Below are 17500 nucleotides of genomic sequence, written 5' to 3' on the forward strand. Positions count from 1 at the left end.
ATAATTTTCAAATCATCTGGTGTGGTTTCTGTCCACAGAGGAAAATCAGGAAGGGAATGGTTTGCTGGGTCCAAGGTAGAGTTTGAGGGAAAATAACAGGCAAACATGTTAGCTTTCTCAATTGCTGTACAAACAACCTTATGATTGTTGGATAGTTGGAGAATTATTGATTGCCCATTATTTACTACACTATTGTAAATTTTCCAGAAATCATGAGTTCCTTTTTTTTGCGCTTCAATGCATTTCCTGGTGGTTTCAGTATATTCACTCTTAGCTGTTGCTATTTCTTTCTTACAATTACTTCTAGCTCCTATATCCTTTCTCTATTCGTACAGGACTTATGCTGGATAAATCTACGGTATGCATGTTGCCTCTGAGCAATGCCAGCTGCGCAAGTAGAAGTAAACCATTTGGCAGGTTGGTGTTTGGTATAGAATTTCCGTGTAGGAACATATGCTTCAATTGCTGCTTTGAACCATTCAGTAGTCTCATTTGCGCACTATTCTGCAGGAAGAGAAAAGATATTTCCCTATGCGATCGCTAATGGCATCCCAGTCAGCCTTATTTTAGTATGTTGTCATTTTGAGCAATGGTTCTTCAACTTGGGGTCGAGAGTTTAGAGCGATTCTTTCATTATCACAGCATGATCAGCATTCCTAAGTGGCAATCAGCATTTGTTACACAATCCTCAGGATCTCTTTACACAAATAGATCCACAAGTGAGGCTTGCTGGTTCTGGCGATCTGAGAGACGGGTCGGGAATGTTATTGTCTGTGTCAAGGAATAGGATATAGCAAAATTATGGATGATGCTACTAGCTGTGTCAGTGAAGTTAGAGAAGCCAAGCAAATTTCGGTGGCGGGCGTTAGAGTCACTAAATGCACGTATTTGGCGCTAATGACAAGGGAGAGTGCCACATCTATGCTGTTTTGGACATGATTGATTATAGTACAGTCCTGGGGTGATGGAGAGCAATAAAGAAAATACAGGTAGCTAACGCTATAATGTAAATTTAGTTTAAAGCACATGAAGGCCTTGTCACCTGATTCTAGTTTAGATTCCCTATACATGGGGAAGTCTGTTCCTGTTAACGTCCTTACGACAAAGTGTAAGATAACCAGACATGTTAAAGGTTAAAGATGTTAGAGTGGATGGAGAAGTGCAAGTTAGTTTCACTTAGTGCTAAGATATCTGGGGAGTTTGCTAGGAGAAATTATTCTACATCCTCTAAGATAGTTCTAAGTCCTCGGATATGTGTAAATGCAAGCCTCAAGGAATGAGACGTGAGTGTGTGTCTGGTTTGAACATTTTTTTGGATTGAGCTATCATTTCATCCTATTTCGTAGTTTCAGATCTAGATTGAGGTGCTAGGCAAAACGCATGTGCATAGGCACCATCTTGCAACACGAGTAGACTATCAGCCGGCTCCTCATCCACAAGAATGTGGTCTAGGGAACGCCCACCAGAAACGAATGCAGGGTGCCTTTCCATGCTTGACATGGCACTACAAATATCCCGATATTACACAACTGATGATAGAACAGCCGATCTAAGCGCTATCAAAGGGCTTCTGTACTGGCAGTTCTAAACATCAACCAGCAACTGTCAAACCGGTACTTTTAAACTTGTCCGACAGGAGTGGCCCAGTCCAATCATGTTAGTATATATGGTAAATAAGCACTCCAAGATGCCCAGTTATAGGAGAAGGGAATAAGGCAAATGTAGGGGACGGCATTCATTGCCCTAGTTAGGAAACAAGGCTAAGCACTGGGCGTTTCTAATGAGTCCTTGTGGCTGCACCACTGCTCCTGGCTAATAGGCAAAGAAGGAATATGGAGTATAGATAGGCAGAGCCTATCTACTCCTTAAGCAGTTTAGTTTTGCAAACCGGTGATTTGATCAAGTCACAAGCTCTAGGGATGTTGTCATCCAGGAATGAGGAGGCCTCATTCCCCTGTTTGGTGCCAAGACGTATAAGGTCAGTGGCACAGGTTTACAAATCGGAGTTTTCCTTATCCTAGATGGATGACTTAACCCGATCTACGGGTCCATCAGCACTGAGAGGGTTTTCCTGCATCTGGTTGCATGAATAGTGAGGATTGATAGAGTTAGTATCAAAGAATATGTATCTACTTTGAAGTTATACTCTTCAGAATAGGATTAAGATTGGTTACGTTTTTAAAGGAGGTATGTATGAGTGTGGGGTGCAGATTAAAGGTGAATATCTACTAGGGTTAAGAAAAAGGTCAAATGTGATTTGTGGATTATTGACTAATTGGAAAATTATAGTATAAGGATTAGGGTGCATTTCGAAATGTACTTTAGGTGTTAGTTTTCAAGTAAAGATAATCACCAGTACTTTATCTCATCTAATGAAAGAAATATATAGTTGCTAGTTAATAAATATCACTTATAATCTGGGCACAAACTGTGGCTATTAGTTATCTATTTTATAGATATTCTTAGAGTATAAATATAGGTTAAGCCAATGCATCTCTTAGCAATAGAAATCTATAGATGTTTAGTATTTATCGATTTTGAAAAGATCAGCCTACTAAAGTTTAGGACCGGAATCTAAACCCTCCTTCCAAGGTGCATGCAAAGTATGTGATTTTATATCAGTTTGGGGAGAAAAGCAATTGTTTTTTTTGTCCAGTTGAAACAGGAGAGATGATATACTTACAAAAATACAGCATTGATATACAATATAGATATACAGGAAGTTGGGGAAGATTTAAGAGTATAAGGATTTTTAATGTTTATCATGCAAAACAGACAGGTAGACATCTTGGAGACGAACCGTTATCCCTTTAAAGCAGACATTTAAAAATAAAATTTGTGCCAGTTATTTTAGTAACATACATCAGTAACAATATAAATGTGGCCAGTTTAGGCCTTATATTTAACATTACACTTAGTCATAGAATGAGAAATTATGATTTCCATAAAGGGGAAAGCAGTATTTGTAAATAAGAGCAGGAAAATAGGTTTGGTGAATAAGCAATAACTTAATTGCTTTATAAGCAGTGGTTTGAACAATTTAGCAGTTTTTGTATGGTCTTGCTTTTATTTTTGGAGATACCTCATATTTTGTACTGTACTGTAATGCTTCCACTTCATCAAGATATTCCGGTCTGTAAGATTACTGCAAATCCTGTCTAGACAGCTGTTTTCGTTTTGGTTGTGATGTCACACAAGATCAATGAAAGTTCTGTCTTTGAGTGGGATCACTGTAGATTGCACTGAATAACAATCGGATTGTAATCTGAAAATTATTCCATTTGGCAATTGGATTAGTTCGGGATCAATCCGGAATTACAATCTTATCTCCCCCACCCCCAAAAAATAGCGGGCATAAATCAATAAGAAGCAACCCATGGCACTATAGCCCTTTATAGCTTCTATCTTTTTTTGTTTACAAAAGAGTCACCACTTATCAAGACCAAAGGTCACTCGAGGATAATGGTTAATGAGTGTACAAAAGTCAATGACACAATATCTTAATAATCGTTAGTAGTGGAAATTTGGTGAATTGGATTACTCAAGGAGGTGCCTCATCAAGAATTTGTTTATGTTGGACTTGAATATGATCAATTGTAGTCAACTGGAAAGCAGGAAAATGGAAGAGAGTTCCACGGGCGTACAGTTCTAAGAAAGCAGCTTTGTTTATGGAATCTACGTTTAGGATAAGGCACAGAAAAAGAGTAGGGGAAATTATTGTTAGTGGTTATAACTAGAAGAGTGTATTTCATGAAAGTGTAGCGAAGGGGGCATAGATTGAAGCTCAGGCAGTCACCTTCCATGAAAATCATGATAGAGTAAAGACAGGCTGATAATGTCTCTTCTGCGCGAATAAGTGGCAGAGAAGAGAAAAGCTCACCCCAACCAGGTTATAAAGTCTATTTTGAACTTTGTCGAAGTATGATAAAAGTTCCTGCCCCGATGTGACAACAGTACTCTATCTCTGGATGTACCTGACTCTTACGCAGGTAGAGAATTGCATCAGCAGTGAGATATCTACTATGGCGCTAGAAGCATCCCACCATTTATCCAGCCCAGAAGATTGTCAAAACATGGAGCCTCCCCAAGACGAGAGCCATTCATTTCAATAGATGCCAGATAGGAGATCAGGGCATTGTAGCAGTGATATCTCCAGAGAAGACCCTAATTTACCTTTTATGTGCTTCTGTATTGCACTTGCTTACACCACTGTATTTATATTTTCCCTCCATCGCCCGCGGAACAGCAGAGTTATTATCTTTAAGAATATATCTGAGAAAATTGACCACATCCTACCTGCTCATCATTCAGCTAACATTCACATTTGCGGTGACTTCAATGTCCATAATATGGAACGGCTGACCCACTCAAACAAGACAGATGATGAGGGGAGGTTATGTTATGATTTTGCCATTGCCAATGACCTCACTCAGATTGTTCAGGAACCCATCCGTGTGCCCGATATTACCGGTAAGTATGCAAGCCTTCTAGACCTTTTTCTCACAACTTCCCCTGAGCTATGTTCATGTCATTCTATCTCCTATGAGATCCTCTGATAACTCAATTGTATCAGTTAAGACGTACTTCTCTACTGTACTGTATATCGATACTCTATGGCTGACTGGGATAGCTTCCATGCATTCATATCTGAGTTACCTCTGCATTGTAGGCATAAACCGATGCATACCATCCAAAAATTCCAACAAAAACCTAACAGCCAGCCATGGATCTTTCAAGAATCTACTGCTGCCATCGCGCACAGAAATCACTTTTTCCCTAGCTATACACATAATAGATGAATTGAGACTAAAGCTGCTTTCAGGACTGAAACCAACCACTCTAAACGAGTAATAAAGAATGCAAGAGAGCAATATACTCAGTCCGTTTAACCCAAAGTGCAGTGGCTGGTCCCCACCGGTTTTGGCAAATAGCAAACCGGATCCTGAACAGAAGCGTGCATTCTATCCCAACCATCATCAATGGACCTGAGATCATCTCGTTAGCATCAGCCAAAGCCAAAACATTTACCAAGAACTTTGCCATTAATTCTACCCTATGTGACGAAGGCCATCATTTTAGTATTTCCACCTATAACAGATAACATGCTATGCAACATACAAATATCTGTGTGTGATATCGCCACGCTAATCAACAACCTTGATTCCAGTAAAGCAACTGGCCCTCCAATTATAGTGTTGAAAAAGCTTCAACCAGAACTTGCCCCCATACTTACAAAACTGTTTAAACGTTGCCTTAAGGAGAAGTACTTTCCAACACCATGGAAAACCTCATCAGTATGCTGTGTGTTTAAGAATTCAGGTGATAAGTCATTTCCCTTTCAGTGAAGATCAATAAGTCTCCTGCGTGTCATAAGTAAGCTGTTGGAATCCATATTAAATAGAGAAGTATTCAATCACTTCAGCAAAAATAACCTTCTTAGTGACATGTAACATCGTTCCGTTCTGCTAGATCTACAGCAGATGTGTTAACGGTTATATCACATAGGATTAGTGAATTTCTTGACAAAGGATTCCTTTCTAGGGCAATTGCTCTTGACATATCGAAGGCCTTCGATAAGGTATGGCATAAAGGCTTACTTCACAAGATTTCCAGCTATGACTGGAAATGTCTTCTCAATTATTAAATAATTTCTTTCATGAGTAGGTGTTAATGGGCAGAAATCAGAGGCCCATAGTATTAGTGCTGGCGTCCCTCAAGGGTCAACATCAATGATCTCCCAAAACACATACTTAAATCATTCGTTGACATCTATGCTGATCAGACGACCATCTATGGCAACACACCAAAAGCTGTAAATGAAAAATGTCTCTCTAATTCTCTCTCCTCTGATCTTGAGCGCGTGGTACAATAGGGGGAAGAGGTGACTGGTTACTTTTAATGCATCTCAAACCAAGCTCCTATCTTTACATCATCAACGCTCTCATCCCCATCTGGCATCAATTGAAATGGATGGCTGTCTCCATTTTTTGAATAAGCTTCTGGGTTTGACCTTTACTCCTGATCTGAAATGGAACACGTACATCAAGTCTGTTGCCAAAGTTGCTGGAAAAATCATAGAACCCTTCTACCGCTCCAGAAGATATCTTACTACTGATGCAATTCTCTATCTATATAAAAGCCAAGTACATCCAAAGATGGAGTACTGCTGACACATCAGGGCAGGAGCTTCTAAAAACAGCCTATCCTACTTTGACAGAGTAGAAAATAGACTTCGTGGCTTAGTGGGGATGCCATTTTATCTTCCCTGCATCCTCTCTCCCACAGAAGAGACGTCGTGAGCCTGTCTTTGTTTTATCGTCACTTGCATGGCAAGTGCTCGCCTGAGCTCCAATCTCTGGTACCCCCTCTCCAATCTTTCCCGATAAACACCAGTCTAGCTTAAACCACTGTCAATAATTTCCCCCACTCTTTATCTGTGCCTAAATCAAAACGTAGATTCCATGAACAAAGCTTCTTTCTTAGAAGTGCACGCCTGTGGAACTTACTTCCGTTTTCTTGTTTCCTACCTGACTACAACTTGGATGTCTTCAAGTCCAACATAAACAAATATATATATATATATATATACGGTAAAACTGGTAATTAGTAAAAACCTGATGAGAGTGATCAATACTATTGCAGAGCAAATATGTGTTTCATTTTTTATTATCGTTTTATCTGTTTAGTTATATATGTTTCAGATGTTGGACCATGTTTACGATCTAACAGCCTCGTCAGACCTTACAGAATTGATTGTTAGTATTAGGAAGAATTGTCCTGGGGGAATAAAAACATATGTTAGGTCTGACGAGGCTGTTAGTTCGTAAACATGGTCTAACATCTGAAACATATGTAACCAAACAGATAAAACGGTAATAAAAAAATAAAACAACCACACACACACACACACACACACACACACACACACACACACACATATATATATATATATATATATATATATATATATATATATATATACAGTGATGATCATATTTATTGGCACGGTAAAATAAAAGTTAAATTTTGTCTAATAAATTCTAAAAAAGGGATTAAATTAAGAAAATAACAAAGTATATTATGTATTTTTAACTGGCCTTTCCGATGCAGTAATCGGATTTTAGAAAAAATAAATAACAAAGGAACAACAAACATAATTGCAAAAAACCCTTGTTCAAAATTATTGGCACGGCTTTGTTTTTCTTTTAGTATCAGTATAATATCAATCAATTTCCGGTTTACGTGCTTTCTGAACTTTTTTATAGCCATATTATGCTTGTTTAACGCTAATTCAGTGAATAATTTTTTTCAGATAATTTTTAGATAGCGATTTATTTAAACTATTATAAGTGACTAAATTATAATTTTCAATCGCCATGGTTAAAACTAAGGAACACAGCGAAGACGTCAGGAAGCTTGTTGTAGCATGCCATACCAATGGGGAGGGCTATGATAAGATTTCAAAGAAGCTAAACCTTCCTAAATCCACTGGTAGAGCCATAATAAACAAGTTCAAATCGCAAGGCCACGTTATGAGTTTAGAGGGTAGAGGGAGAAAAAGGATTCTTTCCCCAAGAGATGAACGGAAAATTGTTCGACAAGTAAAACAAAACCCAAGGATCTCTGTTGGGGAGATTGTTGATGAACAGAGCACCTCTGGAGTGAATGTATCTCGACATAAAGTTGGTAGAGTTTTGAAGAGAGCTGGTTTAAAAGCATGTCGTCCTAGAAAGACTCCCTTATTGAAGCCTATGCACTTGAAAGCAAGGCTAGCCTTTGCAAAACGTCATATTGATAAAGATGTTGCATTCTGGAAACGTGTTCTATGGACTGACGAAACGAAAATAGAGTTATTTGGCCATAATAAAGTGTCTTATATTTACAGAAAATCTGGCGAAGCTTTCCTGCCTAAGAACACCATACCCACAGTGAAGCACTGTGGAGGCAGTTTGATGTTTTGGGGATCCTTTGCTGCCTCTGGACCAGGGCGACTTGTTAAGGTCACAGGTAGCATAAAAAAAGAAGATTATGTTAAAATATTGGATGAAAACCTGAAAGACTCTGCTAAAGAGCTCTCACTTGGTCGTCGTTGGTGGTTCATGCAAGATAATGACCCAAAGCATTCGGCTAAACTGACTAAGAAATGGCTTGAGGACAATCATATTAATGTTTTGGAGTGGCCATCACAAAGCCCAGACCTTAATCCAATTGAAAATTTATGGAGAACATTAAAATTGAGGGTAATGCAAAGGAAGCCTAAGAATCTTATTCAATTGGAGGATTATTGTCAGGAAGAGTGGGCTAAAATTACTACTAAAGAGTGCAACAACTTGGTTGTAAACTATGAAAAGCGACTGAGGAAGGTAATCAAGGCCAAAGGCTATACAATTGATTATTAAATAAAAATATTTTTTCTAAAATCCGATTGCTGCATCGGAAAGGCCAGTTAAAAATACATAATATACTTTGTTATTTTCTTTAATTTAATCCCTTTTTAAGAATTTATTAGACAAAATTTAACTTTTATTTTACCGTGCCAATAAATATGATCATCACTGCATATATATATATATATATATATATATATATATATATATATATATATATATAGATTAGAAAACGTCATTTGTGAGATATTTGTACAGGTGTGGACGTTCTTTCTATAGTTATTCCTTCTATAAATATGAATTGTAATGCAACCACGAATTCAATTATAAGTTTCTGTTATCAATTAAACAGGTGTCATAAGAGTTTATCACATATGAGTGTCTGTTTTGTTCGCTTCGTAATTTATTGAGTTTTATAAAAGGCAAATGAGCCAGGGAGTCGCCTTTTGTAATGTCACTCAAACGCGTCAAAAAAGCTGGAGATAAAGTTAAACAGGGGAAACGAAGTGATTGCTGATAAAATTAAAGATGGGAATAAAAAAGTTACGTCGGATAATTTGAGATAACAAAAACACTTTTGACACCAATAAACAAGAGATAGAAAAGGGACTAGAAAAGATGGCTGCCCATGTAATGTTCTAATCTTGAAGCATTCCTAAGGGCAACAAGTATAGATGCTTATTCGAAGTATATATATATATATATATATATATATATATATATATATATATATATGTGTGTGTGTGTGTGTGTGTGTGCGTGTGTGTGTGTAATAAGCATTTTTATATATCTAGATTTCGAAAAATTCTACTTTTCACCGCTTGTTAAAGGAGCATTTAGTTTCAAAATGACATGCCCTAAAATGTTTTTTTCTTCTTAAATTTCCCTTTTCATTTTCTTTTCCTTATTGCTATGATAGTATAATAGTCATATATAAATTTAGTTGTCATCTTTCATTTAATATACATATATATATATATATATATATATATATATATATATATATATATATATATATACTAACAGTTCAGCCCTACTTTGCTCGGGCCGTATATACTGTTAATAACTTTATGTGCATATGTATATATACCTAAAAACGTTTATACACATGTCCAGGTAATAAACCTCTAGAATTTAAAGTGTTTAGACCCAAAATTTGGCGGAGGAGTTTAGTAGAGTTTTCAAAGCTTAAATCGTTGAACTTTGACCACTTGACAGCGAAATCACTGGCCGAAAACAGACTTAAAAAAATGTCCAAATGTCAATACTCGTTCTCTCAAATTTCGGGTCCATAGGCTTAAAATCCACTGAGTAATTTGCTAGGGAAATGTACACACACACACACACACGCACGCACAGACACACCCACACGCACACACACACACATACAATTTCACTTATATAGATATGATAGATATATTAATTCTCTATTAATTTCAAACCCAAATGTATTTGCTATTAATTTACAATAACTCTCAACTCCATACTTATTTACTATTAATTCACTAATAATCTCAAATCCAAAATTATTTGCTATTAATTTACTATTACTCTGAACACCAAACCAAGTTATTAATAATTCACTATTAATCATAAACCCTAAATTATTCGCTAACAATTTACTACTGTTCCCAACTTTAAAATTATTTGCTTTAATTTACTATTAATCTGAACTCCACACATATTTCCTGATAATTCACTATTAATCCCAAACCTCAAAGTATTTGCTATTTATTTGCTATAACTCAAAACTCGAAACTTATTTACTCTTAATTCACTATTAATCACAAACCCAAAATTATTCGCTATTAATTTTTTTTACACAGTGATCACCACATATCAAGGCCCGGAAGCCACTCAAGGATAAGGGTTATTGCAAGTACATTACGTTAGTGTGGAGATTTGATGAAGTGTTTACTTAAGGGGGCGGTTCATTAGAAATTTGTTAACATTGGACTTGAAGACCTCCAAGTTGTAGTCCGGTGGGAAGCAGGCAGACGGAACAGAGGTCCACAGGCGTGCAGTTCTAAGAAAGAAGCTTTGTTCATGGAATCCGCGTTTTGATTTAGGCACAGTTATAGAGTGGGGGCAATTTTTCACAGTGATTTCAGCTAGACGGGTATTTTTCGTGAAAGATTTGCGAGGAGGGACCAGAGATTCAGACGAGCACCTGCCATGGAAATAACGATAAAACAAGCATAGGCTCGCAACGTCTCTTCTGTGGGAAAGAGGTTGCAGGGTAGAGAAAAGGGCATCCCCCACTAAGCCACGAAGTCTATTTTGTACTCTGTCAAGGCAGGATATGCTGTTTTTAGCAGCTCCTGCCCAGATATGGCAACAGTATTCCGTCCTTGGACGTACTTGGCTTTTATATAGATAGAGAATTGCATCAGTAGTGAGATATACTATTACTCGAAACACCAGCCTTATTTACAACTTGCATTCGCACGGGTCCTTTCCCTATGTATGACTTGCATTTTATGTAAAATTTCAAATGTGTAGAGCAAAAATTGTCTGAGTAATTTGGTAAAGACCGTAGAGGTAATGTTTTTAAATATTGGACGCCAAATTTGACCTCTTAACATTTATTATTTTGATCTAAAATCAAAATACAAAATTTTACCCATGTTCAAGTTACCTACATATAAAATTTCAAGTGTTTAGACGCCAAATTGGCGGAGGAATTTTGTACAATCTACACTACAAAGGTCAACTCTTACAATTTTGTCCTTTTTACAGCCAATTTCTGCCGCATATTTGAATAATCGTTATGTATAAATTTTAAATGTTTAAACCCAAAATGTGCTGAAGAGTTTGCTAGACACCGTAAATGTAAAATTATTTGAACATTGACAGTTGGCAACTCAAACTTGCGACCCTAACCGATTAAAAAGATTGTCCTATCTCTGAATACCTTTTATGTAAAATTTGAAATGTTTAGACCAGAAATTGGCTGAGTAATTTCGCAGAGACCGGGGTTGTAAATTGTTTTGTACGTTGACCCCAATTTTCACCCCTTAACATTTAGTTTTTAGGGCCCAAATCAAATTAAAAGTTTGATCGGTGTCCAACATTTAACATTTAAAGGAAGAGATGACGGGTTACTTTTAATGCCTCTAAATCCAAGCTCCTAACTTTATATCCTCAACGCTCTGTTCCTCATTTAGCATCAATTGAAATGGATGGCTCTCATCTTGTGAAGACTTCATGTTTTGACAAGCTCCTAGGTGTGACCTTTACTCCTGATCTGAAATGGAACATGTATATCAAGTCTGTTGCCCGGGCCGCTGAGAAAATGGCGGGATCCTTCTACCGCTCCAGAAAATATCTAACTACTGATGCAATTATCTATCTCTATAACAGCCAAGTACGTCCAAAGATGGAGTACTTCTGCCACATCTGGGCTGGAGCTTCAAAAAACAGTCTATCCTGCCTTGACCAAGTACAAATTAGACGTCGTAGCTGGGGGGTGATGTCTTCTCTTCCCTGTAACCTCTCTCACACAGAAGAGACATTGCTAGCCTGTCTTTCAGAGGCCCACAGTATTAATGCTGGAGCCCCTCAGGGGTCCATACTGGGCCCAACTCTCTTCCTGATCTACATCAATGATCTCCCAAAACACATACTAAAATCTTTCGTTGACATCTATGCTGATGACACGACCATCTATGGCAACACATCAAAGGCCGTAAATGATGATGTTCTCTCTGATTCACACTCCTCCTATCTTAAGCGCGTGGTACAGTGAGGAAAGAGGTGGCTGGTTACCTTTAATGCATCTAAGACCAAGCTCCTATCTCTACATCATAAACGCTCTGATCCCCATCTGGCATCAATTGAAATGGATGGCTCTCGTCTAAGGGAGGTCCCAGGCTTTGATAAGCTCCTGGGTTTGACCTTTACACCTGATCTCAAATGGAACACATAAATCAAATCTGTGGCTAAGGTTGCTGGGAAAATTGTGGGGTCCTTCTACCGCTCCAGAAATATCTCACTAATGATGCAATTCTCTCTATATATAAGAGCCAAGTACGTCCTAAGATGGAGTACTGCTGCCACATCTTGGCGGGGGCTGCTAAATACAGCCTATCCTTTTTTTATTACATTTTCACCCAAAACAAGGCAAATTGCCACTTTGGTGTAGGGGGCTACTATCAGGGGAAACATCTACTGGGGTACTATGTAGGGATTAGGGCAGCGAGATGTTGGTTCACGTTGCACTTGAACTTATGCATGTTAGTACAGTTGGGGAAGCAGTGACCTGGAATGGAATTACAAAGTCTAGCAGTTCTGGGGAAGAAACTACTGGAGTAGAAATATCTTTTACATCTAGGGATCTCTACAGTCTGGGGGTGGGATTTTGCAGCTTGTCGTGCCTGTCGAGGGTGTTCACAAGTGATTGCAGTTCATCAGAGCATTCACCATTATAATACTTGTAGAACAGGCAGAGGGATGCAACGTTTCGACGATGGGACAGAGGCTGAAGCTTAGATGCCAGTTTAGGGCCTATCAGATTGGCGACTCTCTTTTGAACCCTGTCAAGGAGCGAGAGACTAGTAGCCGATGCACCAGCCCAAATATAACAGCAATACTCCATACATGGGCGAATGGTTTCCTTATAGAGGTACAGGATACTTTCGGGTGTTAGAAGTTTTCTAGCACGGTAGAGAGAGCCCACCTTCCTCGCAGCGGCCCTGGCAATGTCCTCAATGTAATTGTTCCAACTCATGTTTCCGTTGAACGTTAGGCCAAGGAGCTTGAGAGACGTACTCTCAGATGAAGAGTCGTTGGCCATTGCTATAGGTGGTAGAGAAGGTTTCTTGTAATTATTGAATAACACCAGTTTTGTCTTGGCGGCATTGAACGTGACCATCCATTTTTGTCATCATTCCACTACTGATTGGAGGTCATCCTCTACTTTTTCTGCCATTACTTTAGATATATGTTCATTTGTTTTCCTGTCGTGCCTGCTACAGTGTGGTGTCATCAGCATATATACCCATCTTAGAGGCAATTTTGTCGGGGAAGTCATTTATGAATATCAGGAACAGAAGAGGTCCAAGGATAGATACCTGGGGCACTCCCGCATTTATATAATATTGTTTAGATGTACGACCGCCGAGGACAACCTGGATTTTTCTCTTATCGAAGAAGGATTTAATTATGTTAAGTATTCTACCAGTGATACCGTATGATATAATCTTCCTGAGGAGACCCTCATGCCATACCCTGTCAAAAGCTTTATATATATCTAGAGCTACCGCTCTGCCCTCTCCCGCTTTGTCCAGTGAATGGTATATGCGTTCAGAGATTACAGTGAGGATGTCTGCCGTGGAACGGGCTTGTCTAAATCCATATTGTTAGTCGGGCAGAAGTTTAGCATCTGTAAGGTGCTGGACTAGATCATGGTTAATTAAGGTCTCAAATATTTTGGCAAAAAGTGGGAGGAGGCTAATAGGGCGATAATTTAATGGCTCAGTTCTTTCGCCAGAATTCTTGAATACTGGTACCACAGAAGCAGTTTTCCAACAGCCCGAAAAGCAAGATTCATTAAGGCATCTGTTGTAGAGTTTGGAGAGAACTGGAGCTAATTCGGCTGAGCACTTTTTTAATAGCACAGCTGGGATGAGATCGGGTCCACATGCTTTTGAAGTGTCAAGGTTTTTTATGATAGCATGCACCTGAGCAGAGGTGATTATCAGATCGTCTAGCGTGGCCTCTGTCAGCATAGAAAATTGAGGTAGGGGGTGGTTTAGAGGGTCCAGTGTGGAGTTTGAGGCAAACCGACTGGCAAGCATGTTAGCCTTCTCTGTTGCTGAGCAAAGAACCTCGTGATTGTTGGTTAGTGGGGGAATTGTTGATTGCCCATTATTTACTACACTGTTGTAGATTTTCCAGAACTCACGAGTTCCTAGTTTTTGTGTTCGATGCGTTTTTTAGTGGTTTCCGTAAATTCCCTCTTAGCTGTCGCTATTTCTTTCTTAACGTTATTTCTAGCTTCTATGTACTTCTGTCTGTTTGAACTGGACTTATGTCGGTTAAACCTGCGGAATGCATGCTGCCTTTGAGCAATGGCAGTTGCGCAAGTCGAAGTAAACCATTGGGGAGAGTGGGGCTTGCTATAGAATTTCCGCATGGGAACATGCGCTTCGATTGTAGTTTGGAACCATTCAGTGGTCTCGGTTGCACACTGTTCAGCAGGAAAAGAAAAATATTTCTCCATGGGGCGTCTGTTATAAGATCTCTGATGGCTTCCCAGTCAGCCTTTTTATAATATCTCGTTGTTTTGAGCACTGGCTCTTCAGTTTTGGGTCTAGAGTTTAGGGTGATTTCAACCATTATCACCGCATGATCAGCGTTCCCAAGTGGGCTGTCGGCTTTCGTTATAAGAAACTGTGGTCAAAAACAGATCTAATAGTGATGCGTGTTGTTCTTCCTGATAAGGGAAACGGGTTGGAAAAGTAACAATTTGCGATAGGGAGTGAGATACAGAGAAGCTATGAGTTGCGCTGCCTGCTGCATTGGTGGAAGTAGAGAATCCAAGCCAGTTTTTGTGATGGACATTAAAGTCACCAAATACATGTACTTCGGCGCTAGTGTCGAAGGAAAGTGCTGTGTCTATGCTGTCAGATACTTTGTTTATTATGGTGCAGTCTTGCGTCGAGGGAGAGCGGTAGAGAAAGTAAAAGTAGCTAATGTTGTGTTGCATGATTAGTCTAAAGCACATAAAGGCTTGATCATCCATTTCTAGGTTTGTTTCTCTAGTCAAGGGAAGGGTATTACGAATGTAAACTCCAAGTCCGTGCATATGTCTGTCAGAGTCCTTACGGCAGAGTGGGAGATATCCAGGCATGTTAAAGTAGTTAGAGGGGATGGAGGGGTGTAGGTTAGTCTCACTTAGTGCTAAGATATCCGGGGTATTTGTTAGGAGAAATGCTTCAACATAAGCTAAATTAGTTCTAATCCCACGGATATTTCTGAATGCAAGCCTAAAGGGAGGAGGCAAGTTGGATTTGTTTGACCCTAACCCTGGGTTAAGCTGATTTTTAGATTGTACTGTCATCATATTTTTTAACGAGTTTCAGTTAGGTTACGGGAAGCTGAACAGGAGGTTATGCAGAATATCACACATGCATCACAAGTAGACCATCAGCTGACCCTCCATCAACTAGGACTGTGGCCTCAGGAAAGCCCAACGGGGATGAGTTCAGGGTCCCTTTCCATGCGCGCCATGGCACTGCAAACATCCCTATATTATACAACTGTTGATGGAGCAGCAGCTCTAAGCGCTACCAAAGAGTTAGGGCTCCTGTACTACCAGTCGGAAACAGCAGCCAGTAACTGTCAATCCGGTACCCTCAACCCATCAGAGGAAGGTCAACCCAATCTTATTGCTCAGGCATATATGGCACTAAAGCATTCCTAAGTGCCCAGCTTTAGGGGTGGGGTGTGTCGGGAGTGGGGAAACGGCGTCCATTGCCCTAGACAAGAAACAATATCTACCACTGGGTGTTTCTGTCGAATCACTGTGATAGTATCTCTGCGCCTGACTAATAGGCAAAGAAGGAGTATGGAAGCCGGGCGATAGGCAGGACCTATCTACTCCTTAAGCAATTTAGGTTTGCAAACCGGTAATTTGTTTGAGTCACCAGCTCTAGGAAGGTTGTCATCCAAGACTGAAGAGGCTTCCCTCCTCTTTGGTTTAGTTTCAGAGTTTTCCTTCTTCTAGACGGATGATCTGGAAAGATCTACTGGGTCCGTCACCACTGAGAGGGTTTGCTCCACGCCTGGGTTCTAATCCAGGTATTTCTGCGACCCCGCATGGTTTGTTAATGTTATTGGGTTAGTTTGTAGAGATTATATATCTGCTAAATAGTTACACTCCTCAAAGTGAATTAGGGGCATTGTTATTTCATTGTTACTGGATAAAGGGATTGAGTAGAGCTCATGCAGTGTAAGCAACTATGATTCTAAGGAGGCTTCTTAGGAGGAGATAATGTGGTTTGAGGCTTTCTCTTTTATATATATATATATATATATATATATTTAATGTTATTATTATTTTTTTATTCATGTCAGCTTCGGTCTAGTATAACATTAAAGTGTGAGTAGGTGTTAAGAATTGAACTACGAGTTGTGCCCAAACTATATTTTAGATGACAACAGGGCCTGAGATGCGAGTGCAATATAGTACGGGTAAAACAGTAAGTTTTGAGTCATGTGTAATTTGATAAATAGATATATGGACTGGTGTTAGTAGGTGCGAATAAAGTTGAAGGTACAAAGTGAGTTTCTATTATTGAGAGATGTTTTCAGCTTTTAAGTAAGAGTTATGGACATTTAGCATAGCAAGGAACATTGGTTCAGTTTCGTATTAGCGTTGCAAAGCTATCTAAGAGTTGTATAATGCAGTGCGGTGTGCTTTGCTTCCAAGTACATACTTTGTCTGTTAAATACCAACTGGAATAGGAATGAACTCCAATGCATGTCTAAAGGGTAGAATTGTATAGATGTTTAGTGATGACCAAGCAGTTAGCATGTGAGGGTTAGGGGCTTGAAGTTAAAGATTCCTGTACAAAACGGTGTGAAATGTAGGAGTTAAGTGGCGGTTTGGTGGGAAGGAGCAGATTGTTAGCCTTCAAGGGACAGGGTTTATTAATTTACAAGAAACAGATCTACATTAGGATTTAGAGTGGCAGGTAAGGGGTTTTTTTTGCTCATGCAGGTTAGGCAGAGGTAATCGTCTTGGAGGTAAAATGTATATTGGGATTTCGTAGCTAGCAGTTAGGTGTTTGTTCCAGTTACAAGAACTAGTTCATGGCGGATCGGAAATTCGTATTTTGTATTTATAGGCAGACATTAAGGTCACGCACAGAACATAGCATCCACTCAGGAAGAATAGCTCTAGTATCACAGCTAAGATACTGCATATTTAGGTTACGAATAGTGAAAGTTAAAATTGGGCGGCACTTTTTTTTTGCACCTTACCATGGCTGTTGATATTAAGTATCGTACTTAAATAAAGTTCTTCTGTCATCTAAATAAGCTAAATAGGGATTCCCCCTCCCCATTACTACGTCGATGTGACATGGTAAAAAAGAAAAATTTGTCAG

This window comes from Euprymna scolopes, chromosome 19 (assembly GCF_053919585.1).
Source record: "Euprymna scolopes isolate OS-2025 chromosome 19, ASM5391958v1, whole genome shotgun sequence".
Classification (NCBI taxonomy): domain Eukaryota; kingdom Metazoa; phylum Mollusca; class Cephalopoda; order Sepiida; family Sepiolidae; genus Euprymna; species Euprymna scolopes.